The 27991-nt window shown below is 40.0% G+C and overlaps 1 protein-coding gene and 1 long non-coding RNA gene across 5 annotated transcripts in view; one reads left to right on the forward strand and one right to left on the reverse strand.

The window, feature by feature from the left end:
• DPP6 (dipeptidyl peptidase like 6) overlaps positions 1-27991 on the reverse strand; it is a 534562-nt gene that overhangs the window by 261073 nt on the left and 245498 nt on the right. The window lies entirely within an intron of this gene.
• Positions 18715-20929, forward strand: LOC137463496 (uncharacterized). Its single transcript, XR_010993934.1, has 2 exons — positions 18715-19339; positions 20865-20929. It is a non-coding gene; the product is annotated as an uncharacterized lncRNA (long non-coding RNA).

Raw genomic sequence — 27991 nt, forward strand, 5'->3', positions numbered from 1 at the left:
AGTGAAACGACAGTGCTTACTTATATAATTATATAATTACATTATAATTACCCTCTGTATTATCCTCTGTCCCATTTTTAACGCATTTCAACATCTTGTTTGCATTTTGTTAATTCCCTTTTTTTTTTTTTTTTTGCCTGAGTCCTGCTAAGCTCCTGGCCTCAGTGATATATTGTGGTGATGTAGCTCCAGAGGTGCACTGTCATCCAAGCAATTACTGTTGTCCATTATCAGCTAATTTCCATTGTCTGTAGGAAAACTCAAGGTCACACTCTTGCACTGCAGCTTTGGGCTGATCACCCAAAAGAATATGCCACTAATAATTACTATTTAAATGCCACAACAGATGAATAGCAAGCACATTAACAGTGGTTCAGCTATGAAGATTATGCTGGAGGAGATTACCATAACGCTGGATCCCAGAAGGTGCTGAGTACTTACAATTCCTATTTTAATTCCTGCTGGGTCAGTGGCAGGGTAGGATGCAGCACAGGTATGTCTGGGAGGTGTGTTCCCTTTGCACCATGGGACAGATCCCACTTTGGATAAAAATCTCACCTGGAAGAGACCTGCTACTGCTTTTTCAGTCTGCAAAAGAAGATAGGACACCCCTAGAAATAAATGCATCCCTAGAATTAAGAGAAAAGCGGGGAGGAAAAAAAAAGTTGCCCCTTTGCATATCTACTGCCTCACAGGAACACAGAGGGTCAATTTAATACTGACCTGTATCACTTTGAAAGGTGAAGAGACAAGGAAAACACACAGGAAAGGGATGGACAGCTGCCCATTGCTGTTGCTTTGGGAGCTCCCACCTCCAACCAGGAGCAGAAATTCTCTTTGGGGAAGGAGCCCAGCACAGAGGGAAACGTTAAAAATCCCACACTGCATTCTTCATCTTCTAACAAATATTTGCTGACATCCATTCATTCAGCTGTGCTGGAAACAATCTAGTTTGCCATCATTAATACTTTATGAGGCCTGACAGGGCTGAGCTCCTTTGAATCAGAATGGTGCCTGAGGAGCAGCCTCTGCCAACAGTGGACACAAAGTTTTGTACAGCCTAAAGACTTGCACAGCCTTGAATGCCTTGTGGGGGTTCTGCCCCTCACTGTACCTGTACTTTGGCACAAGGAAGCACAAGGTTTTCCCCTTTTTCCTCTACATTTTAAGTCTAAAGCTCCAAACAAGAAAAATGTTGCACAAGGATGTCTAACCTGATGCAAATAGATCGTGCACAATGTATGTTTGCTCTTAGGGTCTCTGTTATCCCTCTGCAGTGTTACTGACATTATTTGTCCTCCCTGAGCTAATTTTTAGTCATTTTCAGGAGATAATGTGCATTTATTAAGCAGATCAATATTTTGCATGCTATACTTTCAGAAAAGTCAGATAAATTATGAACTTTGTTTGACATTTGTCTTCTGGCTCAATAACGTGTTTCAGAAAGTCAAGTGAATTGATAAGCCAAGAACTCCCTAAGTCCAAGCAAAATATCCTCTATCAGTCATATTCTTACCAAAGTGTTGCTTTGGCACTGGATTTTTCATGAGCATTGCTTATATATAGCAACTGCATTAGCCATGCTTCCCAATCCTCTCCAACCACCCCATCCTTGGAGATGGATCAAAAAAATATCTGCCAAAGCTTTCAATTCCACTTGCTACTCCTATCTCAGTTCTCAGATGTAACTCATCTGGATCCCATGCCTTGACAATTTTTAACAGCTCTAATTTCCTAACTATCTGCTCTGGCATAATCATAAAACCTTTTAGCATTTCATATTGCCCCCAGGAAAATGTATTCTAGTCTCTGATATGACCTTCAGCTTTTTCTCTAAATACTAATGGCACAGAACTCATGGAGGCTTTTTGCAATGGCAGTCACATCTGTCATTTCCTACTCATGTCTCTTAATGCCCTCATTGACCTCAGCATTCCTACATTTTTTCTGTGATAATTAAGGATGTTGCTGCTGTTTACCCATAAGCCAGTTACTGTCTAGAAGGCCCAGTTTAATTTTTCAATGCCTTTTTCCATTTTCTATGCTGTTTTTTTAAAGGAAACTCATAATTAAACATTCCCTCAATCTCTTTATACACAAGCACATAAATATGCATTTGGGAATGGGTTTTAGGTGCATTCTAGTTTAGATAGGTAACTTTCTTTATTTAAACCTCCAGCACATTGGGACACTCACAAAAGAAAGAGACAAAATAATTTGGGAAAAAAAAAACCTTCCAAGTTTTTACATCCAAATCTTTGAGGGTTTGATACATCTGATCCTTGAATTCCTCTCTGTCTGCAGAGGAGACTCAGGGAAAACACTGGAGGGAACCTGCTCTCAGCAGAGCCCCTTAGGGCCACACTCTCATTCCTGTTGAGCTTCCTCCCATGCTACTCTTCTCAGAACAATGTAAGGGGAGGTAAAATAAATTAAAATAAGAATGAGGATGACACCCATTATCCTCTGTCTTTCCCAGAAATTCAGCTTTTCCCTGGTATTTTCCCCTACATACTACACACTTTTCTAAACACCAGGCTGAACTATTCACCACATGTGATCAGCTCAAACACCTTATGGCTGGTGACAATTTCCCCATTCTCAAATGCATTTTCTCGTACATCTTCCCTTTTGCCATGTTGGTACCACTGTTTTCTCTGCTGAAACCTACACCCATAGACTGCTCTGTCCCTTAGGGTTATCAGCCACTCCAGGACCTTTCAACTCAGGCTCATTGAATTGAGCCTGAATTCAATGAGCTCAATTGAATTCAGGCTCAATGAGCTCATTGAATTCAATGAGCTCCTCCTTCATCTTCACCACAGGTTTTGTGTACATTCAAACATCTCCTTGGTAGTGAAGCACACAGACCTGTAGCAGTCAAACAGAGGGGAAAGATTCCTGTGTCCCACATGTGTCTGAGCAGTTCCTTGAACAGTCCAAACAGGCATTCAGCTTTTTGGGAGCAATATCACACAGAATCATAGAATCATGCAATGGCTTGTGTTGGAAGGGACCATAAAGATCATCCGGCTCCACCTCCCTGCCACTTGAACACTTTCAGAGATGTGAATTTCTTCTTCATATCTAATCTAAATCTACCCTCCTCCAGCATAAAGCCACCCCCCCTTGTCCTATGCCCCTTTGAAAGGCCCCTCTACAGCTCTCCTGCAGGCCCCCTTAGGTACATGGCACACAAGTCTACTTTTCTCATAAAATGCTCTCAAGTAGGCCAAGTTTATTTAAGCATATTCCCTTCCTCCCCTCCACCCAAACACATTAATTTGTGTTATGCAGAGATGAAGTTAACTTCATTATCTGTGAGTGTTTGTAATCTCCATGTCCCTTTGTAGTCTTTTTCTTTCCTGCCTATTACTCACAGTTCCTCCCTATACAGAACCACACACCAATTCATTAACAGACTGTTTACTCCCTCTTCAGGATCATTAAAAGGAGATGCTAAATGAGACCTGACCTAACACAGCTGCACTAAGCATTTCCTTGTAAACAGAGACTTTGCCATTTATCAAAAACTTTGTAGTAATTTTCAGTCCACACAAAGTTGTTTATATTGAGGCCATTTCTAAAAGTTTTCAAGTTCAGACTTGACCCATTATTTTACCCTGACAGAAGTTAGTAAAAAAAGGCCCTTAACTCAAACATGAGTTCTTCAAGATGTTAAACTGATGCCTGAGGAAGCTGAATAGGCTAAATACATCTATGGAGTCATGAAACAAAACTGGAAATGTGTAGCTCTCTTCAGTTGAAGAGACTGTGTGCAGGGCACCAGCCACAGTCAGCCCTGGACTGCTGAAGAACACACATCAACTGGAAAGAGCCCTGAAGAGGCTCACAATTTTCCAAAAATGCATCATATCTGAGGAAAAGCTTGAAGGAATTCAGATGGTTTAATTTAGAGAGGCAGATGCTGAGGAGATGTAGCATCTCTCAGGAATGGTGTGGGAATAATTTAACTAGCCTTCAGACAAAAGGGTGAACCAGATGACCTCTAGAGATCCTTTCCAGTCCCGTTTTCTCTGATGCATTGATTGCATAGGTTGTCTGCCCAAATTTCTCTCACAGACACCAGCCATCACAGCCAGAAGCCCTGCAGCCCTGAGCCTTGCATTCTACACCCCAAATGCACCCACAGCTACTCCAGCATTGCATCTCCCCTCAGACCCCTTGGCTGAGGCATTGGATGCTCAATGTCCTGCCAAATCTTCATTTCAAGGGTTGGAAATTCAGCAAGGGCTGTAATAAAGGTAAACACTGGAGCTGCTGCACCTCAGGACACCAAGGTCATGGGGAAAGCCTCGCATGGTGCAGCAGAGAAGATCTCAGATCTGGATGCTCCCCTGGGACACCCACCATGGAAGGAAGACATCCACCAGCCAGAAACTCACTTGGGGAAGATGGGTCTGGGTGGCCCAGTAAAGACAGGGAAGCTGCTGGCAGTGCTGCTGTCTGTTCCATCATTCAGTCTGCCCTTCCCTGAAGCAGGGTATCCCTCAAGTCCTGCTGCAGTTATCTTACTGGCATTTTTTCACACTTCTAACCACCCTCTTGGCCTTTCTAATGAAGAGCTGCTCAGCACAATTTATTACAAGAGGTCACTTGCATCAAAGCGCTTGTCTCTAGTCTTTATTTCTGATAATACTTAGAGAAAAATATTTTCCCTCTATTTTTTCTTTTCCTTAACAAACAAGGACATTAATCATTTCCCATTTATCATTTCTTAACTAACACACTTGGTGTCCACAAACCCTTCCTAGCCACTCCCAAAATGCTGGCGAGTGAACATGTCGTTTCCTACATCCATCCCTATCTCCAAAACAGCTGCTTTTTATGCTCTCCTTCATTTGTGAATTTGCACAATCTATTTACAAATATAAATACTTTAACTGTAATAAGGCTGACTTGTTTTCTTTCATGCCCATAGTCTGCAGATTAAATCTGCTGCTTAATTAATTTGCACTCAGAGTGCCCATCTCTCCTTCCCTCTGACCAATGCTTCTGCTCTATTTTGTGCTCCCTGCTGCACTCTCCACATCCTCCTCTGCTTCCCTGGGGTTATTAATTGCTCCTTTGTCCCAGGCAAACTCTGCATACAGCTGGACAAAATTTCTCCCATTTAGAAACAATTGTCAGCTCAGGCATTTGGAAGGAGGGATATTTGGTTTTAATCAGGTACTTTGGGTAACTTTATGCATCTCGTTTGATCATCAAAAGGGAAGAGCTACCTGTGTTTTCTTTTAAAAAGCTCTGTTTGACAGCTAGTTGTGTAATACAGCCCAGAGGGCAGAAGAAAACCTTGGTGAAACACGCAGAATCTTTTCTTTGATCACAGAGCTCCATGTAAACATTTTCCCTCCATTCCCTTTGCTCATTTACCTACAAGACACGCTCTCACCCCACACCCTATAGCTCCTTGCAGCTCTCCTGCTGCTCTGGCTCTATGCAGAACCTCATCCCCCCCCGTGTCCCCAGGCCAGGCAAGTCACCCCACATTTCAAAGGAAAAGCTGAGATTATTGCCAGTTTTCCATTCTCCCCAGCAGTTTGGCTCCTGCTGACCCAGACAGCCCAGAGCCTCCCCCACTTTGTGCAGCTGGGGAGGCAGACAGGCTCATGAGTTGAATTCACTGCAAAAACACATCCCTTACAAAATACACCCTGCTGGCTGCTAATGACAGTACAGCTCCCTCCACCACCAAGAGACAGAGGAGAGGAGTAAATATGAAAAGCTGATTGTGTCAAGCCTCAAACAGAGCAATGTTTCTTGTTGTCTCCTTTCCCACCTGCAGCCAGGCGTTACTGGCTCTGAGCTAGTGGAGCATCAGTAAAGGAGGTTACACTAGCAATTACCATGTGAGAAGCGACCTACATAGAGGAAAACACTAGCATTGAATAATTACAGACATAAGGCAATGGGTGCACGAGTACCCTGTGCCAATTTTGCAAGGAGAAGGTGAGGAAGATACTCCCTTTTGCTTGAAAAAAAAAATAGGATAAAAAATTGGGGGTGGGGGGGGAAAGTAATTTTTGGGGTTCTTTTCTACTCAGTAATATGCAAAATAATGCCTATTCCTATTCTAAAACATTGTTCCCTGCTGGAGAAGCAGAATCCTGGACCTGCCACACCACAGAGCTGCCATCATGTTAAGGTCCATAGATAGCAGGCTGAGCTCCCACAAATCATGGGCTGGACACTGCCCAAACAGATTTCCCATGGCCACAAAACCAGAGCCTCACACAGTGCTTAGGAGCTACCCAGGGCTCACATTTTGTATCACAGGAAACACCAGGAAAGAAATCACATTTGGTATTCAAAGGTAAGGCTAAGACCACTGTGGAGATTTTGGTAACTGCCCTTATCCCATATATATATATATATATATATATATATATATATATATATATAAAGTGTGTGTGTATGTACACATTTATAAATATACATATATACACATACACACAATAAGTGAGTTTTTCTCTTTCATAGATGTTTGTACATCTATGTACAACAGCCATCTGTATAAATTCCTGCTGCATCCATGGCTACAGCCTGGCTGTCCTCTACACCAGGTATTTAATTAAATGCCAATACACAGAAAAGGCTGAGCAAGTGTCTGAACAACCAGGCAGCAAAAGCAAGCAATGAGGTAGAGAATGGATTATCCAGATCACAACACACAGCAGACTATTTACTAGATTTTATTTTTCTGCAGTAAAAACACTGCACTTCATAAAATTACTTGAGTTACAGGAAATGAAACAGATGAAAAAAACAGACCCAAACTTGAATATAGCTGGGTAATATCTTAGATGAAATCAATTTGCACAGACTGCGAAAAATGAAGAATGGGATTATAATGGATTATTTTAGTACAAGCTTTTGATGTTTTGTGTAAATGTTTTTGGTATTTTTGTTCCTCGAGAGAGATGTTTAATGACAACTGCTGAAAATCTATAAAATGCAGTACTTAGGAGCACCATGGAGCTGCCTTGAAGTTGTGAGTGAAATTGCATGCAGAGGATAAATATATGTTCAGCAGCAGGAGAGCTACCAAGAGAAAAAACAGCATTAAAGTATTTCTATTCTAACACTTTAACACTTCAAGTCCCAGGTGAAATCTTACTATATCGGGCACAAAATTCAGTAATACCCAACCCAACCCAAAGAAAAATAATTTGTGGAGCAGAAAAAAATGCTGGCATATTATCAAAATGTTGATTGTCTAACAGAGTATCACAGAGAGAAGTACTCAGCCCTGTGAATCATGGAAAACATCATTACAGCTCAGAAAATTTAATTACCCCTTACATCTGTCCAGCATCTTTTTCTTCAGCCACTCACAAGCATCAGTTTTGCCTAGTGCACTGAAAAATACATCTACATCCAGAAATGTAAACCGGGGAGGAAACACCCAAAAATTTTACATTAAAAGGAGTATTGTCTCCTCCTTGCCAGGAAAAGTCTCTTTCTGAATCAGGCAGCTGAACACATTGAGACCTTTCCAGGCTCATGATAACCTCAAACCTGACACCATTCTGGCCTCCCCAGAGAGTCTGGAGATAAAAACTGGCTACAATACTGCACATTCTCTTTCCCCAGGCAAACTAAATGTATATTTTAACCGAAATCCAAGTGATCTGAAGGGGACAGAGCCTTTAAAAAAAAATCCAAGACTGTTGTTCAACACATAAAATTGCAAAAAATGCAGCACTTCTTTTCTTTTTTTTTTTTAACCTCAGCTTGAGTGTTCTTAATTTAAAATCTCATCAGCATAATCTTCTCTCTTTTAAAGAGAGGAAACTAGTGCCCAGTGATGACTTATGGTCACTAGAAGATGTTATCTCTGCTTAGTTGTGGCTATACTTGCCACTATATAAATCTCATAGACCAATTGGGTTATTGAGTCTACTGAGCTGCGACAGGTAATAACACAAATATTGCTTCAGGTCCTAATGACGCTTTGCTGTGGATTCTAAGAAAGTGCTTGTCTTATTAGACGGCAAGAGTGGTTTCTTGAGTTTGGACTCTATATAAAAACTAACACATGAACAGAGGAAAGAAAAATGTTATTTATAATCCTAAATACCATACCATTCCCCAAAGTGACAAGATCAATATTGCAGCTTGGCACTTGCTACTGTGACAGATGGGGCTATTAAAATACTGAGCGTATCTTTTCTGCAAGAAAAAGAAAAATAATAATAAGCCAGGAGATTATATGTTGTCCTCATCCAATTTGCATTTTTTGTTACTAAAAATTGGTAAAAAAAAAAAAAAAGTAGAAAACGCTTACATGTTCCTATTTCAAATATAACAAAACAGTGAAAAGGACTATTATATCCATTTTGAAAGAAAGAAGAGACGGATGCTTGCAGTAGTGCAAAGACTATAAGAAAAGGGTTTTCATTATGTTCCCGACTGTATTTTGCATTAATTTCACCAGGGCATTTTCATTTTTAACACAAGTACAAGAAGAGATAAGGTTGGGAAGATTACTGATGTCTTTGTGAACAGCTCCATCGGCTCTGTTGGGAGCCTTTTGTGAAACACACCTGAGAAAAGCTCGGGTAAGTGTCAGTTGTTTCCCAATTCCCCAGGTATTTCAAATGAAAATTAGTTTAGGTACTTACAAAGGGTCAGCACTCGCAGAGCTCATTGTGCTGCTGAAGAAGCTCCCAGCTGAAATCCTCTTAAGGCTGAAAGCTATCTGCAACAACTTTTGCAATCAAGATTACTCATTGATAGAAAGTTGTCCATTTTTATTTCTACCTACTATGATTTCCAATTTCTCTTAATTACCTCCCTTCATCCCCATCTCCAGTGTTCAATTCTCTCATGTGAATTCCTCAAGAGTTGCAACAACTGGCTTTGCTCTTGTTGTTTATTTATCTGCTGATTTAGATACTCGTGCTTAGGCAAAGAGGAGGCATTGGACGTTGATTCAGGATTTTTTTTTTATTAACTACAGCTCTGCCGAAGATTTTCTGTGTAGACCTGGACCTGACCTTTCTTTTCCTGTACTCTTTTAACTGCTAATTTTGCTCAAGCAAGTTCTGTTCATTATCTTCTTTCCATTACATTTTCATCCTCAAGGAACTCTGGCCATCTAGGTGATTGAGAAATACCTTTTATATTAATGAGAAATGGCTGGATAAAGAATTTCCAGAGTAAGAAAAAACCCCCAAACCTTCCTATTGGAAACTGCTTATCTTTTGCCAGGTGTGGGTTGAGTAGGTGAGCATCTTGACCAACTGGACAATTTCATTTACTATCGACAGGGTACATGGAAACTTCTCTAAATTTCTTTCCACAGTGAGTCCACTCAGTCAAATGCTGGATTCTTCATAAAAGTGTTTCTGTGGGTTTCCATGCTCCTTCAGTAGTGCTGGACAGGTTTGGGCAGTGACACAAAAGTTTAGGGATGGCTGCTGATGGTTGTTTTCCTGGTTCCCCCACAGGATGAACTGGATAGAGAAGATGTTTTTAAGGCTTGAAAACTGGACAATAGCTGCTTTTAACGTGGGCCAGGAATTGTAATCTCTGGGCTAATAAAGGAGAAGGGTCTAGTCCTAATGAATACAGATTTTTTTATGAGAATGTAGTCTAAAGGATGCTTCTAATGAAGCAGACTCTAATAAATTATAAAACCTCCCAAGAAGGAAATACAAAGTTCAGTATAAAGCATATGGTAACAAAAGAGTGTAATAGAAAAGTTCAGCATTGGAGCTGATAAATGTATCCTATCAGAATCTCTGTTCAAAAATTGGGGTAGAAAATGAAAGAATGGTGAACTTCCCTAGGGATATGAAGAGGTGCTGGTCAAAAAGAACTAATTCCATTTAATGTAAAGCACAGCGAGTCTGACTGTTTTAATTTGTCTTTTAAGTGATGCTTAATGCAGGCTGCAAACATGTTCTGGAATTGAAGGGCACAGAGATGTATTCTAGCTGCTCCAATGGAAGGATAAACTGACAATTGTTGTGTTTTAGAGAGGTCCAAATCTAAATCCATTAAATTAAAAAAAAAAAAAAAAACCAAACAAAAAACTAACAAACAAGAAACCCCAAACCCCAAAAAATCCCAAAAATAAAACCCCAAACCAACCAGCCAAAAGCCACTCACAATTTCATTGTCTCCATGTGTTAAGGCCCTAATGTAGTGGAAGAATTGTGGTAAACTATTACCTTAAATGCACCAGGGATTTTATTTTTTGAGGCAATTAAGAAGGCTTGATTTACCCACCAAAAAAACCCCCAAATATTATGCACATCTTTGTTAATGAAAATAAATAATATCTGAGCAACTGGTAGAAGAGATTTGGTAAGTGAGGAAAGGAAGTCAAAAGGTGCTTTGGAAGAATCATGTCAGATAATTAATCCTACAAAGAGTAGAACTATGCATTTATAAGGATCAGATAACTGTGTTTTAGTTATTGGCAAGCAGGGCTAAGAAAGAATAGTCCAACAAGAACAAATACAAAAAGCCTGAAAGAAAGATTAACCAGTGCTGCTAAATACATAAATAAATATTTATGTAATATTTATTTATTTATTATGTAAAATAAATATATATGTATATAAATATAAATAAAGAAACATTTAGCAGTGCTGCTAAATACAATGTAGTCCATCCTAAAGGCTAAATTTTGGGGGAAAAAGTGTCAATTTAAAATCAGAAACTGGTTCATGTCTATAAATTTCCATTCCTTTTGAACTGAAAATAAAAAAAAAATTAGAAAGAGACAAGACTTTTGATGCCAAGAATAGAATGTAGAATGAGAATAAACAAAATCAGGGAAGGAAGAGTGAGAGAATTACATAATTCCAGCATCACACAATCACTGCCTATGTAATTAGTGCTGAGTCAAGTTTAAGCAGCCACATTTTGAACAGCTTGAAGTTAAATTCTACTAGAAGCAGCAGAAATATTTGTCCTGATCTAACCCTCTCTTGTGTCTAGGTAAACAGAGGACAATCCACCAGCCCCGGGGCAGATAGGTGGGAATTTGAGAGCCCTTCACTCATTGCCTGGGAGATGGAAAGCCCTGCAGTACCAGCAGTAATTCCCTTCCTCTCTGAGTGCTTTCAGACTCCAGAGGATGGGTTATTTCTTCATATGCACAACATCTGCTTCTCTTTACAGACTTGACAGTCCTCCAGGAACTACAGCAAGGTGATTGTTACCTACTGCCCTGCTGATTTAAGATACTTTTTGATATTCTCTTAAATTTTTCTTTAAGGGAGTTTCTAAATAACCTAGAAAGTCACAGTAAATTATGAGCAATCCTTTTTTTTTCCCTCAGGGCATCGTTGGGGAAAAAAAAAAGTTACAAAATCATCTAAGAAGGCATAGTTTGTAAGAACCCAGGACAGTCCACAAAACTACCAGAGAGCTTTCCCCAAATATTATTAACCAGCAGGATGTATGAGGTCAGGCCAGAAGAACCTTCAGGCAAAGAGAGGCAAGTAATAAAGTCACTTCCTCATGTGCAGATTCTGCTTTCTGGGTCTCCTGCAAACCTCCTGCTGACAACAGGCTGGTACAGGGGTGAAGATGAATTAACCAGCACTATGAAGGTGAGAAATAAACCCAGTTCCCCAGCAGCAGGGTGCCCACAGGAAAGTTTGTTAGTAGCAATCCTGTGGTGTAAAAGTGGCAATCAAAGAGAATGAGAAGGTAAATGATTCGGTCCAAGTGCAAGGAAACGAAATGAATTTCTTTTCATTTCTCTGCCACTTCAGAAGGTGAATGGGAAATATCCATCCCAAGGTGATGCTTTACAGGTAATGAAGCCAAGGTACTCACAAAGGCAGATGTATCAAGAAAAGAGGTGAACGAACAGTTCAATAAATTAAAATGCAATATATCACTCAGGCTGGTTGGTATCACTCCAAGAGTGTAGAAGAAATGAAGGTGAGCGACAACATAAATGTATATTTTAGTATTAAACCATTTGAATCACAGCTGCAAAGGGGGAGGAGGCGCCTAAAGCAATGTCTGTTTATTAAAAAGGATGCCAGAGAGTGAGATAGGGATGGGAGCTTTACATTACCTTGTCTTGCCTCAGCAACAGGGAAGGGCAGAGGGGACACTGAATGAGAAAAGAAAGCATGGGTAAAAGCACTTCAGTGCTTACTACAAAGAATGGGCAGACATGGGCAAACCCACAAAGCACTGTTGCATTTGCCAGAGCAATTGAGCCAAATGAGATGAGAAGGAGAAGCTGAGGTCAAGCCACTAAACATGTTACTCCTTCTCCAAAGAGACATAGCAAAAAAAGCTGAGGAATAACAGCGGATCCCCAAAAAGTCATTCCAGAGTCTTCAGGGTGGTGCTTGAGTAATAACCCAGGCATGGAGGGGAATGGATTTCTGCCACACTTTAATGTGGCATAATGTTACATGTGCAGTTATTTTGGCACCCTGCAGGGTGATGGCAAAGAGTCCTAAAACTGGAGAGTGGCTCCAGCTTCATCTGGCCACTCACACCTGAGCTCTCCACAAGATCTGTGGCTGCCTAGTCAAGAGCTAGCCATCAACATGTCCCACAGAAAGCCTGAGGAAACCTAGGTCAGAAATTATACTCTTAATGTGCCATCTTTTTTCTCCTATGGCTATAAAGAGAGCCTGGACTGACCAGGTCAAATGCATAGCCAGATAAGAATTTTTCTGGCCTTTGTACTTCAGAGAGATATATCCTGTACAGCCTTATTCCATTAAGGCATTATTCTTGTTTTTCCCCCCTGAAAATGTGTATCAAACCTGCAGGGAACATGCCAAAATTACAGACCAGCTCCACAGCCAAGCAGGGTCCTGCCTGCAGCACACCAGCTGCTCAGGAGCACGAGGGATGTCAGGTGAGGACTGGGGGCCAGTCCTTTCAAAAGTACCACATACCCAGAATGGGAATTGAATCTTCTCAAGCTCCTCAATGCAGAATCTGCTAATTGCAGACATTCACCCTCCTCACCTCCTTAGAGAAAAGTGGGTTTTGCAAGGAAGGAGGATGAAAACACCAGAGTGCTGGAGTGTTTTCCTAGAGAGTTATTATCTGTTCAGCCAAGGATGAAGCTCAAGGGAGGACACCAAAACCTTCTAACCTACTTTTTTCTCCAGTCAAACGTTTAAATGCAGCAGTTGTTTCCCCATGGAAAGCAGTGCTGTGAACATGGCTGGATTTTCATTCCACACTGAACCGTGCCGAGATGACAATCTCCCACGGAAGGGGAAGAGTCTGAATTCACTCAGACAGGTCAGGGTATCTCAGGAGTTACCAAGTTTCCAGGCAAGATGAATAACAATTTCTGTGCATTTTATTTATTTGAAGAGGAAAACATAAACTTTAAAAACCTGTCAAAAAGATTTTACCTATTTATTCCTGCTTTCATCAGAAAGATCACTTTTTTTCTGACCTCTTCTTTAAGGTGAGCACAAATCTGATCAAAAGAATAGATTTCAATGACCTCACTGTATCCGGTGATGCTATTTTACACGGATTTGGGGCAGGCAGAGGGAACCACACTGCCCCAGTGACAAGTTTAGCCACCAGCTCACCCTGCAGCCCACAAGACACATTCTACATTGTAAAAGCTCAGAGTGGATGGTACAATCACAGAATTCACTTCAGATCTTGCTGGAGTTTCAGATGTGTACATTTATCAGCCTCTTCCCCCTCAATTCTCATTCTCTCTGTTTAGAATTCTGATTAATTAAGAAGATATTACGACTTTTATTTCTTAGAGGCAACTGCCTTATATAGTTTTTCTCCTAAATTTCTGAGAAAAAAAAAATCTTTGCACTCCCTTGATTTCTGGCTGCCAGATCTGTCAGGTCAAGTAAACAGCTTGAAGGGGTCAGGCCAAAAATCACAAATGAATTTAAATGGCAATCCAAGACCCATGTAACTTTAGGGGGGAAGTTCACCACTTGCTGGGCTGCCCTTAGCAAATTTGGTCCATTATTTCAGGATCCCAACCCCAGAACCAGGGAACCACAGAGATCAAACCCTCAGCTGTGATTCCAGGATGTGCTGCCTACATAAAAACCTCTCAGTTCTTTCGGTCCTCCAGCTCCAGTCCCCAAAACACCCTGTGCTGGGCAGGTCCTAGAAGCTCCAGGAACTTGACAGATTTCCACAAGATCCTCCTACAATACCCTATGAGCCTGGAGGCCCCAGCATAAGCTGCAAACTTGATGGGGAGAAAGAGCTACACCAGGACCCTGCAATGTCCAAGAGGATCACCTGGGGCAGACCTGCCCATTCTCTCTGCAGGTGTGCTACTTACAGTATTTAATTGCATATAATTTGATTGTATCACCTCAGCAGGCTGGGCTTTGGAGGTCTGGGTGATAATTTCTCCTATTCAAGGCAGCTAAGAACACTTGCTTTGGTAATGAAGGGAACTATTGAGCTGTTTGCATTGCTCCTGAGGAGTTCTCTGCCTGTCTCCCACGCAAATATTATCAGTCCCATTTGCTATCCTCAGGTCTCAAGAATTTATATGTAGGCACCAAAAAATGGGAGAATACATTTTAGAGATTTCCTTACAATTTTAAACTGCCATGAAGCCTGACTCACAGGAATTTATTTACAAAAGCTCTCCTTAATCTAATGCATGAACACACAAATACATGCAGACACCCAAGAATATGCAAAAAACTAGAATTATTTGATGCTTGGAGTCTAACTCAGTTTTGCCTGTGCCACACAGAGTTTAGTCATACCAAGAATTTTATCAGGTGAGCATATTTGTAGACAAAACTCTACAGTTATTATATGGTTATGTTTTGTGTTCTAGATTTTTTTTATACTGTGTGCACAGTTTCTCAGTGTACCTTTTCCAACACTGGAAAGATTTCAGTACTCTAACACTTCACTTGTCTCTATCACCTCTCTTGCAAAGATCCCAAGGCAGTCTAAACCAACAAGGATGTCTCATAGCACCACCATAAACTCCATGTAATTATTTCCATTTCAGCCACAGGGGAACCTGCAAGAGATCTGTCTAGGTCTCTTGAAGCAGCAGCAGAACCTGGAATAGAAATTTGGAGCTCTAGCTCTGATCTCTGATCTAATCATTAAAAATTCTGGCTCCTACATGGATTCAATAACCTTTGCAGAAAAAATTAAATTAAAAAAGAGCCTACTATACATGGAATCATATTTTCTCATGAATTCTCTGTTGGTCATCCAGAGAAAGCAGCCTCCAGTGCATAGGGTGGTGAGCTTAGGAGACCCAAGCTCATTCCTGATCTTGCACATTTATTCCAAGCAAGCCACAGTCTCTGCGGCTGTTTCTTTCCTGAGGAATAAAAGTACTGCCTTATTGAGCCAGCTGGAATTAACCCATTGCTTTAGTTGGTGCATTGCTGCAGAGTATTAAGCAGTACTGAAAATCTGCATGCTAGGATGAAGTTAGAATTAGCCTTTGCTTCAGTTGAAGTTATCTCGATTTATGAGCGACTACTTCTTGAAGCTTTCCCTCTGCAGAGCTTTTCCTCAGAGCTCTGCAGCTCTGCACTTATGCTTAAGTTAAATGATTGTATCCCACCAGCTCTTTTGAGCAGGATAATTGGCAATTACTTATTTTTGACACATGCAGGAAATCTAGTAAAGCATAATTCAAATTCTGTTAGCAGTGATGAACTCCTATTGCAGAACAGTGCATTACAGTGCTTGTCTCCACTGCCAATATCCCTGGCAGTTTTAATCAAATCTCACAAGTATTATGTGCAGCACGTTGTTTCTTATCTGCAAGGTCCACGCTAGAGAAATTCTTTTGTTATGTAACCTTGAATCCTTTGCCTAAACTTTTTGAAACTCCTGCAAGTCTTGACTGGTTGAAAAGAAAGCAGAACTAATTTTATCTTGTTCCTCTTTATTTCCATGGCCAAAGCTTCCTGCATAAAGTGTATTAATTATCTCTTGCTCTTGTTAAAAACAAATACATCTAGGCATGTAAATTGCCAAACAGCAGCTCATCTTACTAAGACATTTTTAATGAGAGTATGAACAAAACTGCCCACAGACATGCCTGGTGGAACTCTACCTAGAAACCAGAGTAATAGGCTCATTACAAAATGATTACACATTAGATATGCTGCTCCTCAGTGTGAGTGCAGATTATCTGAGTGCATTTAGAAAAAAAATAAATTTACCACCGGTAAATTACACCTTAGGCCATAGGATATAATGTGTGTGCAGCAAATCATTGTATTTTAGCTGCATCCAGAACCTGAGGAATTATTTCAACTATCAAATCATGCAGTAACTGATTAAAAAATCATTAGTGTGTGTTTTACTTTCATAAAACTGAAGTTTTAAAGCTTTAACTGAAGTTAAAGACTGCGCAACAGAGGGAATCCTGGATAAAATTTTACAATTCAAGCCTGTTTCCAGGAGGTTGGAACATTCTTAGTTTTATTTCTTTCTGAAGAAATTAAAAATAATTTGAAAAGAAAATATTGAAAGTTACATTGGAAAGGTTCAAATTTTTCTACTTGTTCAAGTCCCTGCCTCAAAAACCTTCATCCATATTCAAATAACATTTCCAGGGAGAAGCTGGCACATAGACTCAAAAAAAAAAAAAAATTCCACCCAACTCCAGTTGAAGACAAATAAGTAAAACTAAGTAGGGAAAACTTTGTCCTCAATGCTATGTAGAGAGAATTTCACTCTTCAGTAATATCAAGGCAACTTTTAGAAATACATGCAGCACAAGATAATATATACTTTATTTTAAAACAGAGCACCGCATTTCCAACATTAATGTTTATTGAGAATTTCTGTACAATTTAATTATGTGGGGTGTGAAGTCATTGATGTGGTAGTTTAAACACTTTTTAAAAAATTCACTCTGTTATAAGCTACTGAATTTTGTAATGATGTCATTCTTAGAGCTTACCATTATCAGCAATAAAAGAGAAGCCATTTCTAATTAGATTTTCTTAATGTGATACTGTTCATTATGGATTGATTTTCTCTTTCCCTCTGCTATTTCTAAATGAGTTAGGTGAAGTCTCATTTTTTTGCAAGTAGAGGTTAATTTTCACTGGCAAAGAAGCAGAGAAATTGTACAAAAGGTTTATGAAAACCTCCTTAGGCGACTTTGTCAGATCACCTCGTGTTATGTTTCAGTATCATTAGCATTCAAGCCTCAAGCTCCAGCTCTAATAGATGCTGAAAGATTTGCAGTATTACCCAAACTTGTGAAGAGGCTGAAACTTTTTTTCTGTAATGAACATAGATTGCACTACAGCAAAGCACTGCTGCTCAGAGGCTGGGCTGCTGCTACGAGGTGATTCACAAATTGGCAGCTACTGCTGAAGTGGTTTGTAGCAGGGATTTTATTGCAGGTAAGCACAGATAAATGAAGGACCTTTCACTGAGGGACCTTTGTGAGGTTATGTTGGGAAGACAGGCAGTGTGGGCACCCTGTCTCCACAAACTTGGCACTCCTCTTAGGTATTCTCAACTCAGTCTGGGAACAGAGAAATGCCATGAGGGGCAAAATGCCATGAGGGGCAAAATGCCATAAAGCAACCCCGACGGGGAAGAAATGATGATGTCTGGCTCCAGATCAGAAGGCTGAAGGATAGCTTTATTAAAACTATACTATATAACATTAATAGACTATTTAAAGAGAGACTATCCTATTCTACATATTTCTTACTTACCTGTCTAACTAACAAACAAACTCGTGACTCTGTGCTGAGAGTCTGAGCCACAGCTGGATCCCATTGGTCACTCAACCCAAACAGCCTTCACCAGAATCCAACCCAGCAATCACTGCAGGTAAACAATCTCCACACCACATTCCACATGGGGAAAACAAAGGAGCAGAGATAAAGATTGTTTTCTCCTCTTCTCTCTGTGCTTCTCCTGAGAGACAGAGTTATGTCTCTCTGTCCAGAGAATGTGAATGCCACAGGGTGAGGACTCCATTTGATAATAATTTTCAGATTTAAAACCAGTTCTTCAAGTTGCACATGCTCAGCAAAGGCCAGCTGCTCAGCTCCCACTGGCTTTAGGAATGAAAATTCTAAATGCTGTGTATGGTTTGAGATGAGGCAGCCAACAAACACGTGAGCTCTTATGGCCAAAGCACGGGGATTATGTCAGTTCATACACCAAACTGGTGTGAGCAGCACAATTCCAGCAGCAGCTGGCCTGAGCCAGCTTCCCTAATGCCATTTACACGAATGCCTCATCGATTCAAAGACTAAAACTGAGGCAAAATATGAAGAGCTTTCTTTCCATTCAGGTAAGTGCTCTTGAACACAATGCACAGACATCAAGAAGAGTTAAGCAAAGACTCAAGGTCTTTGCTGCCGTGATCTGAGACAAAAGTCAGTTTACCAAACACAGCAGCCGGGGCACAAGCCATCCCTTACACAAGTGATAAATGCTTTCCTTTGCCTTGTAACTCTTACATATCTCTAAATCAATGACACTATGACTTCCTTTACTCAACTTGCTGAGATTGAATTAGTTCCATAAAATCACCTATATCCTACTTTTTTTAGAAAAGTGTAGTGAAACGATTTGCAGAGAGTTTTGTTACCAATTTTCCTCTCAGCAAGGAAAGATCTTTCCTGCTGTCACCAAGCACATGTGTCACATGTGGTAGGAACTAGGAATCAAAGAAGAGCTGTTGCATCCTGGAGAGGCATCATCTATCTACCAATCTAAAACAAAGTCTCAAATTTCAGATTGCTGCTGGATTTTTTCCCTGCATTATTTAAACCATTTGATCATTTAAAAATACTCCTTTTGGATACCATGAACTCAGAGCCATGCAGAGAAGCATGTTTTAAGGCAGACTTCAATGAAACCATAGAGATTATTGAACATATGATAAAGCAGAAACAATCCCATGTCTAAAAAGCAGGAGGAAAAGAAACAGAGAGGCAAAAGAGGGAGAAAATCACATTGGCATCACAGATTGATCCACTCCATTTAGCTGAGTCAATGTGCTGGAGCCCTCTGCCCTGTCCTGCCCATTGTTCAAAGAGCAGTGGAGGAGAATATTGATAAAATTGTGGCAGAAGCTGGAGTGCAAACACATCCTGGTGGCATGCAGGGAATGTAGAAGGGTTAAACATAAAGGCAACATCTCTGGGCTAGAGAAGTTGCTAGGAGATGGTGTCCTGCCCTGACATCATTCATCAGCCTGTGACAAACTGTTCCAACAGCACAATAATCCTCTGAGTCAGAGGTCTGTGTGCCTCCACTTAGTGTGGAGAAAACAATTCTCACCCAAGGGTGAAGCATTCCCCAGGCCTTTTATGCATTTTTCTTGGATTAATTCTTGGTTTTAAAATAGGTAAGTTACCGTGGTTTTGCACAGGCCTCAGTAAATTCTACAAAACTCAGCAGAGTGTTAGAGGTCATCTTTACTTATACAGTAAGAGCAGGACTGGTGCAACACTCAGGGCAGGCTGAAGGACACCACTCTGAGCATGAGGGAGGTTTGGGTCAAACCCACTGGCAGAATTTCTGGTCTGAAGATCCTGAAGCCAAAAAGAGCAAAAGGATTCCAGGCAACAGAAGCCAGAAGCCATGAAAAATGAGTAACACATGGATTATTAATAGCAGTGCCTGCATCGTGTAAAGCAAGCTACCCTTTGAGAGAGCTGACAGTGAACAAGGTTGTGGATGGGCAGAAGGTGGGAGGATGTGCTACACCACTGGGTTAGTCCTGTTCATTTTGTAATTCTCATTTCCATCTTAAAATAAAGTCAAACTGAATGGCTGCAGGTTGTATTTCTCCTACTGATGCTGTCAGGAAAAATTACTCCTGTGAAGAAACACCAGTGGAAGAGCCTAAAGAAACAGAATCACAATATTTGTGACCACTTATGCTGAGAGAGAAAACATGGCTTTGTCTTTAAGGAATACATGACAAATCTGGATGTTTTCTCTCAGTCCTGCTTTGCCACACTTAACAAATCACTTCTCCCGTGGCTGTGTCATTCGTCCCTAAGGCAAGGATATTGATGTTTCCTCTCACATTTTTTCATCTTTTTAGATTACAAATTCTGCAAGGACATAACATTTCTCTATCATTAATGTAGTATGCCAGTGCTTTAAAAGCATTAATGGATTATACCTTCACTGCACCTCTCCTGCTCAACACTAATAATAATAATCTCCTTTTGGGAGACGGAGTGTTGAAACACAGCCCAAGGTGACTGATGTACCTAAGGTCACACAAGAAGACAGCAGCTGAGCCAAGGTTTTGGCCCCAAGTTTTTAGCCTACACTTTTATCAACAAAACCAGATGAAACAGGTGTGGAAGAGCCTGGGGGAGGTTATTTTTTTTTTCTGACTGTCCTTCCAAAGAACTAAATAAAGTCCCCCTAGGCCATTCCTGAAAGATGTTCCTCCAGGATGTCCTATTACACCTTAAGTAGTGGGCATCCCACATTACTGAAAATTTATTCTATTCCCCCTTTGCTTAACATTGCCATTATTTCCTGATGCCTGATGAGAATCACCCATTACTGAAGCCTGTAATTTCTTGCCATAATCACAACAAACATGATTTGTAACCCTTCTCTCCAACACTTTTAATTGAGGCCTCCTTACAGAGTCATTTTTTCTCACATATGGCACAATGATTTAAGGTAACTTCTACTGCAACTTATTAATTTTCTGCTGCTGTAACCTGTGTCCCTGTTCTGTCATCCTTTCAGCTGTGCACCTGCAAGAGGTGTTGAGTCTGGCTGTCCTCCAGGCTGGATAAAGCCCCTCAGCCTCTCTTCACACAGCCCTTTACCCAGCCCTTGACCATCCTGGTGGCTGCCCCTGCACTTATTTCAGTTTATTGATGTCTTTCTTTTTCTAGGGATCCCCAAACTGGACACAGCACCTCAGATGAAGTCTCAGAAGTGGTGGACAATGGGGAAAGAGTAGGGATAAAGAGCAGAGATTAATTGTTCAGAAAGTAATGTTGCCTATTTTATCTATTTATGACCCACAGTAGCTGGGAATTTATTTTGTGATAGACATGACCAGACTTGCTCTTGAATCCAAAAAAGAAAACCATATGTGATTCTGCCAAGAGGAGAATATCAAGCTCAAGAGCTATTCCTCCCATGAAGCATTATAATTCCAATTATAAAGACATATTTTGATTTCCACTTCAAAATATATAAATGCACTCCCTGCCCTCTGCACACCAAAAAAAGAACTCAGAGTGCCACAGATTTTTCCTAAATCATGTCTTTAAATAGCATTAGTCCACTACGATATCAGTCTGGTTTTGCTGATGAATGCTTAATGGTTTTGGCTCATGATTACACCTCCAATGCCAGGATAAGTCAATAGGATTAGGCCCATTATGAGTTTCACATCTCTGTTCTGCACAGTTCAACTTCAATAAAATATATTTAAAGGGTATTTACCTGTCTCTGAGGGGTGGTGTAAGGATAAATTCAGCAGTATTCCCACAGCAGACTTAAAATATATCTGAAATTTTCAAAGCCACCTAGCGGGTTTTGATGTACCGTTCCCATTAATGTCAGTGGGAAGAGTGTATCTCAGAAATCTCAGCTGTAATGCACTGCAATACATGAAGAATAATGGCAAACACAAAATTTAAGTAGGGAGCATAAGAAGATATGCCTAAATCAGTGTTCCACATAGAGGTTTTATTTCTAATTTTTATGTCCTTATACGGAGTAAAGGAAATGAAATCAGTGAGTCATCTTTTCTAATCACCCTGTTAAAATAAAAACTAACCAAATTATTTTTGGAGATCAAATGTAATGATTGCCTCATTAATATTCTCTCTTTTCCTCAGGATGACCACACTTACTTCATGCTTCTATTAAATTAGGGCGTTCTAAAACCAATTGCACAAATTGGCCTAATCCCCTTAGCAATGATTCGATACACAATATTTGGGAGATTCTGCAATTTGCAACTTGACAGGAAAGAACTTCCAAAGACATTAGATTTGCTCTTTTTCGAGAAGTCTGGCTACTGTTTTAAAATAACCTGGGGAGTTGAAAGTCTTGCTTTCTGTAGAATAATTTCCCAGCAAGGACAGCAGAAAAGAAAGAAGCAGCAAATGGAGGGGGGAAAATCAACAAACCAAACACCAAAAAACAAATAAACAAAAATTCCATGTTGGTTTCAATGTGGATATGTGTATAGTACACAAAAAGAGACAATGAGTAGGCTTTGCTGATGGATTCCAGGGGTCAAGTACACAGTCCCCTTACTTCTTGGAATGACAGGAATTTCTAGGAAATTACTTTGAAACCCCAGGAAGATGTGCAACATATGAGCCTGAAGCTCTTGCCATATAACTCCATCTCCAGGAAAAAATCTATGGGGAAACATCAGATTGCAAGTGATGTGAAAGGAAAATTCTCATTTAGGAGTATTTCATTCTAAATCTTCTCTAGTGTGAAAAGACCACTTGAGTCACAAGGTACAGGAGAAACAGGTTTGTAAGGTGGACATTAAGCAGTAATCATTAATATATTCTACTGCATTTGGAAATATTTTGTAGACTCACAAGCATAAAGATTAAGTAATTTGGAAACAAGGCTCCCATTACCTTACACATTAATTGAATAATGATGTATTTTAATAGGTGCTTATATCCTAATTCACAAAGTTTACAAAGATTTGGATTCCCTCCAAAGTTGCTCATTCCTCCAAACACTTAATTCCAGAGAGTTTAATAATCACACTCTGATGACTTTCAACCAATAGCTCCCCTGGAACCTTAGAAAAATGCTGAGATGGTAATACAAAAATGAAACTATCTTAAAAAAAAAGAAAAAAGCAAACAGCATTTTATAACATTTTCAGAAGTAGAAATATCGCTTTCTGGTAAATACAGAGCCTCTGAATGAATCTGCTTAAATCAACTGAACTATCAGAAACAATAAAAATCTGTAACAAAAGAAAAGATAATGCAGTGGTAAAGGAGAACATTTTCAGTCCATCACTGAGAAACCATTAGCAAATTAAAAAAAAATAATGGAAGATTATTTTCAAGTAATAGCCATTAATCTTCACCCACTAAATGTTAATACACTCCCTGTTATTGAAAGCTTAATTCAGATGTGAGTGTAACCAGGATCCTTAAGAATGGTGTAATGCTATTATTGGGAGCCTTTTGAGTTACATCAGAATGGGAGGTATGTGAATCCACACAAATGAAATGGGAAAACTTAAGTAAAAGATTAACAAATGAACCTGAATGGTTCCAAAAGAACAAGAATTCTGGTGGTCTGAAAGAACATGGGAAAATGTGCACTGCAAATAATTTTTGGCTTTTAGTTGTATTTCAGACTGCTGCTTTTTTCAAAAACTAAGGATGAGCTAATTTGAATACAGATGCAAAAAATGTTCATTAACAGTAATTACTTTTTATTTACAAAACTTAAGACCAGACTCAGCTGAGGCTGAAGAACTCACAAGACTGTTCATAGGGCGCTGAAAGTAAATGAATGGTGGTGTGAAACTGGTTTAGTGAATTATGTTTTAGGATTTTTTTTTTTCCCTTCGGTCCCTTTTCTGAAACATTATACATTGATCATTGCCAAAAGTAAGGTACAAACCCAATAAATGAACACGTTTTTGACAAGAACCATCAAACCAGGCACCAAGTGGGACTCAGGATGGACTTGGAACATGGATGTGGCTCAAGCTGAACACAAAATTGCAAAGGGTGATTGTTTTCTCCTGTGATTGAATTGCTAGGTATGAAATGGATCACCCATCTACTCCAGGCCTCCTCAGCAATAATGTAAAGGTAGCCTGGAGTGCTGGCACCAAAACCAGTGAGGAAATGTTACATATGGTAGGAGAAGGCTGTGACCTGAGGACTCAAAAGGCTGTGAAAATGTCCGAGACACCAGGCTAGAGCAATAATTATAATTTCCACATAAAAGGTAATCTTGCTGATTTAGAAGATGGCTCCTGCCTCTGTTGTTAAGTCAGGTACTTTGTGCCTGGTACTTGCCTTCTAGGGTTACTCTTTTATTGCTTTCTTGGCTGAAATACCTATTTCCAGTGAAAAATCTCCTCGGTGTACCTGAGGGACAAGGATCTGCTACAGCAGGCACATTCTGATAATAGGAACTCTCAGTAAGATGAATGATGCTGTGGTCCCAAAGCTTTCAAACCCACAAAAGTCCACTTGATATACCCGGGGCAGAGTTAGCACAGACGAGTCTATAGGAAACTGCAGTAGGTTTTGAGTCATTCAAAAGCTCCTTTGAATGCTGACCTTTGTGGGAAAAGATACACCCAATCAAGCTGTGCAAACCAGGAGTTCCAGAGCCATCCTACATCAAGGTGTCCAGTAGAGAGGAGATATAAATCTTATTAAAAATTTTGAGAGACTGACAAAGTGCATTAAGAAGACCCCGCACATGAAAAATGACCATGATTAATGCCAACAACGTGCCCGTTGTTCCAAGGATATAAGTAAACAATCCAAAGGGATTAGCCCTGCCTCACTGCCACAGTGCTGGCATCTCTGAGGAGTTCCAACACTGCAAATGGTCCCAGAGCATGAGTGAATGCCATTAACTCAATTAGTAATTGATGACAGGCACTTAAAACTCCAGACTGTGTTAAAGCTGCTCTTAATTATTATCATAGCAATGCCTGGGTGGGGAAAGGTGTGAGGGAGCTGCTAACTCAAAGGATCTGGCAAGAGGTAACTGGAGCCAGCTATTCTCCCACCTCCACGTCATACAGAGTCCTCTGTGCTTGCAGTCCCCCCTAAATCACCTTGACTCATTCATACTCTGAACAAGTCTTTTGGGTGAAAGAAATATAGAAGTCACTCCATCCTCTTTTCCCTTCCCTTCCCATGGAGTTAGGTCATCAGTTTGTCTAGATTCACACAAGCACTGTAAACCTTTACTAATTGTTTTGTTTGGATGATAACTATAAATTCTATTTGTTCTCATTTAAGAATTTAAGCCCCCAGATGGACTCCAGGTATTGTATTGAAGCTTCCATGTCACATATTTAAGTTTTCAATGCTCTAAGGAATTGGCCAGCCCTGCATCAACATACACAGCTCCAGTTCAGTGGCAGTGTGTTTTTGATGAGCTTAGTGATAGTTCCACAGTATCAATTATCTTTAGATTTGTGAAGCAAAGCAAAGATGATGAAGCAGACTGTACCAGCTCTTAATGCAGAACTACAGAATGTATAATTTAGCATTTATTTTACTGCAAGCATTCTCTATATAATGTGTTAGTGCACAAAATAGCCTATCAAATGCATTAGCAAACAAAAGCTATATAAAGACTCCTATAACCAAAAGGCAGATTATGAATAATTCACATTTCCATGCATTAGGAGTCAACCAGATAAAACACATAAAGTGCACTTAACTTGTCCCAATGAAAACCTATAAATTATATGAATAACGGTATATATATAATGCATATAATATCAACATAATATTGCAGTTACCTTAAAGGATAAAGTTGCTCTCTTGGATGACTTTGAAGACAATTTGCAAGCTTGCTCAATTTATGCTGACAGTAATTGCTGTACAGCTGCCTGATTTAGACAGAGGGGGAAAATGGATGCACTGTACAAGTTACAACAACAGAAGAAAAGCTGCTTGGCTACCTTTTGTGGTATCATTTGTACTCATTGACAGGACTACTGCCAGCTGTTCAATTATCTGCCCAGAATACTCCAGAATACACAGTGCTATATTGGTAGCTTAGGCAGAAAAAAACCCCTACTTTTGACTCACGTAGTACTTAGCAGTAGGTAAAGCAAACACACATTTATTAGATTAACATGGAAGATTTGGGGGGTATTTCAAAACTATGATGACAGAAGAAATTACATGTTTCGTGCCCAGAAATATAAAAGTTATAAAGGAAATTGTGGAGTGCTCTGATTCTAAACATTTTTGACTCATTATCAATAATAAAATAACATCAAACTACATCTACAAGTCTGCAAATACACAAAGTTTTGTGTGTTTGCAGAATCAACTGTGCACATTCAATTTTCGAGGTGTTTTTTGCTTCCACACTGAAACCCACCCCTGCATTTATCCCCATTGGATAAATTAAGATGCAACAGCCAGAATTCATGGCATTGCTTCTGTGGGTTTCAAATTTTGCCAAGAAACCTTCAAGCAAGCACCAAGCTGCAACAGCAAACTATGACAGACATATCAGGACATCAAAGCAAATGGGGGCAAATGAAATGGACAACTGTGGTTACATGATTTAACTTTAAAACAGAAGTCACACAGCCTACAGGATACTTAAGGCTCCCCTAATTATATCTTTTGTAGGATTCAGCTCTTGGAAGGAGTGTCAGTCATGGGTCAAGATGTAAAAAGGGTCAGAAATTTGGTATTTATGCTCAGCTGTGTACTGAGGCATCACACAGCAAAGGCTGAGGGCTCTGGCATAGGCACACATCACCTCAGACACATTCAGGACTGCGAGGCATTAACATGCTTTTAGGTAATCAGGAAATATTGCCATTATCCTCAACTCGCTTTCTTCTTTGGGATTGCAGCTGACTAAGTACCACAAAATAATTTAGGAACAATTAAAGCATTTCTCAATGCTTGTTGTTTGAGAGCAAGTTCCTTGATGGAGTAATGAGCAAAGGCATACACTAATCACCCATTAACTAGCAGGGTGCTTAAACATCATTTCATCTTGCTCTAGAAAGGGTTGTGTGCTGCTTAATTTAGTGCCTTTGGTAGACTCAAGGGTTGAAGGCTGCTGAAAATGGGATCCAAATCTCTGTTTAGTTAGAATGTCACATGGTACAGCCTCAATGCCTTTTGACTGTGAATATTAGATATTTATGTCTTTGTTTCATCTTGTGATCTCTTGGGATGGGTATTTGTCCAGTAGAATGAGTATAACAGGCTGCAAAACTAAGATGCCACATACAGATGTTACACAAAGTATTTTCACACTGACTATTCAAGATTTGCTGTGCAAAGGACCAAGAACCAAGTCTGGTTCTTTCCTGGATGTAATTTTGCTGTGCTTTACCGAGGGGAGCACAACAGGGACTTATTCTGCCCTGTCTGTCCTGGGAGACAACACATTTGTAATTTAGAGAAGCAGATTTGTTACAAAGCCTGTAAAACCAAGTATAGGGAAGAAGTTTGCTTGTCCTTTCTTCATGTGACCCCAGAATGAAGAAGGCACAGAGAGAAATAGCAAACATTTTGTGCATCTCCAGCTTGACCTCATCTTTTCTCAGCAGTTGCTCCCTGCTCAGAAAAGTTTTGCTCTACCTTTTTCTCTGCCACTCTCCAGCTCCCTGTACAGAGAACCTGTCACAGACAATGCTGAACAGTTTATGAATTGTTACCTATATCCCCTCTCACTGCTCTTGCTTCTGACTGTGGCTGCAAACTCAGCTGTGACCCTGCAGAACATCATCATGTCCTCAGAAACACTGGAAAAAGGATTCACAAAACTCCTCACTGGGTTCTTATTTTTAATCCTGTTTTTTAAACCCTGGTTTCCAATGATTTTCTGATATGACTATGTTGTATGTGTGTCTGCCCTGCTCAATTTTGGACTTGTGGCTACTCAAAAAAAAGGTGACAAAATAAAGTTCAACAAATATGTTAAAACTCTCACAAGTTTTGTGCAAGTGGGCAGCATGGTAGGGAAGACAGATGAGAGTAAACATCTGTACAAAATGAAGTAATATATGACAAAAACAATCCTGTTAGTAGGGACTGGAGAATTCACCCCAAAGACCATCCATGGAAGACAGATACAGAAAATTTTCTAAACACAGAACTACAGCTTGTAAAGAAAGAAAAATATTATTTACAAGGTTACTCAGATACACAAAACTTTGTGAGGAAGATCCTTAATCCTCTGTTGCAAATAAAGTATGAACTTAACCTTTACAGAAGACATCTCACTTGCCTTTACTTTTTTCTTTGTAAGTGAATCTGACTTGTAGTTAGCAGATGAATTT

The sequence above is a fragment of the Anomalospiza imberbis genome, chromosome 1 (genome assembly GCF_031753505.1).
Source record: "Anomalospiza imberbis isolate Cuckoo-Finch-1a 21T00152 chromosome 1, ASM3175350v1, whole genome shotgun sequence".
NCBI classification, from domain to species: Eukaryota; Metazoa; Chordata; class Aves; order Passeriformes; family Viduidae; genus Anomalospiza; species Anomalospiza imberbis.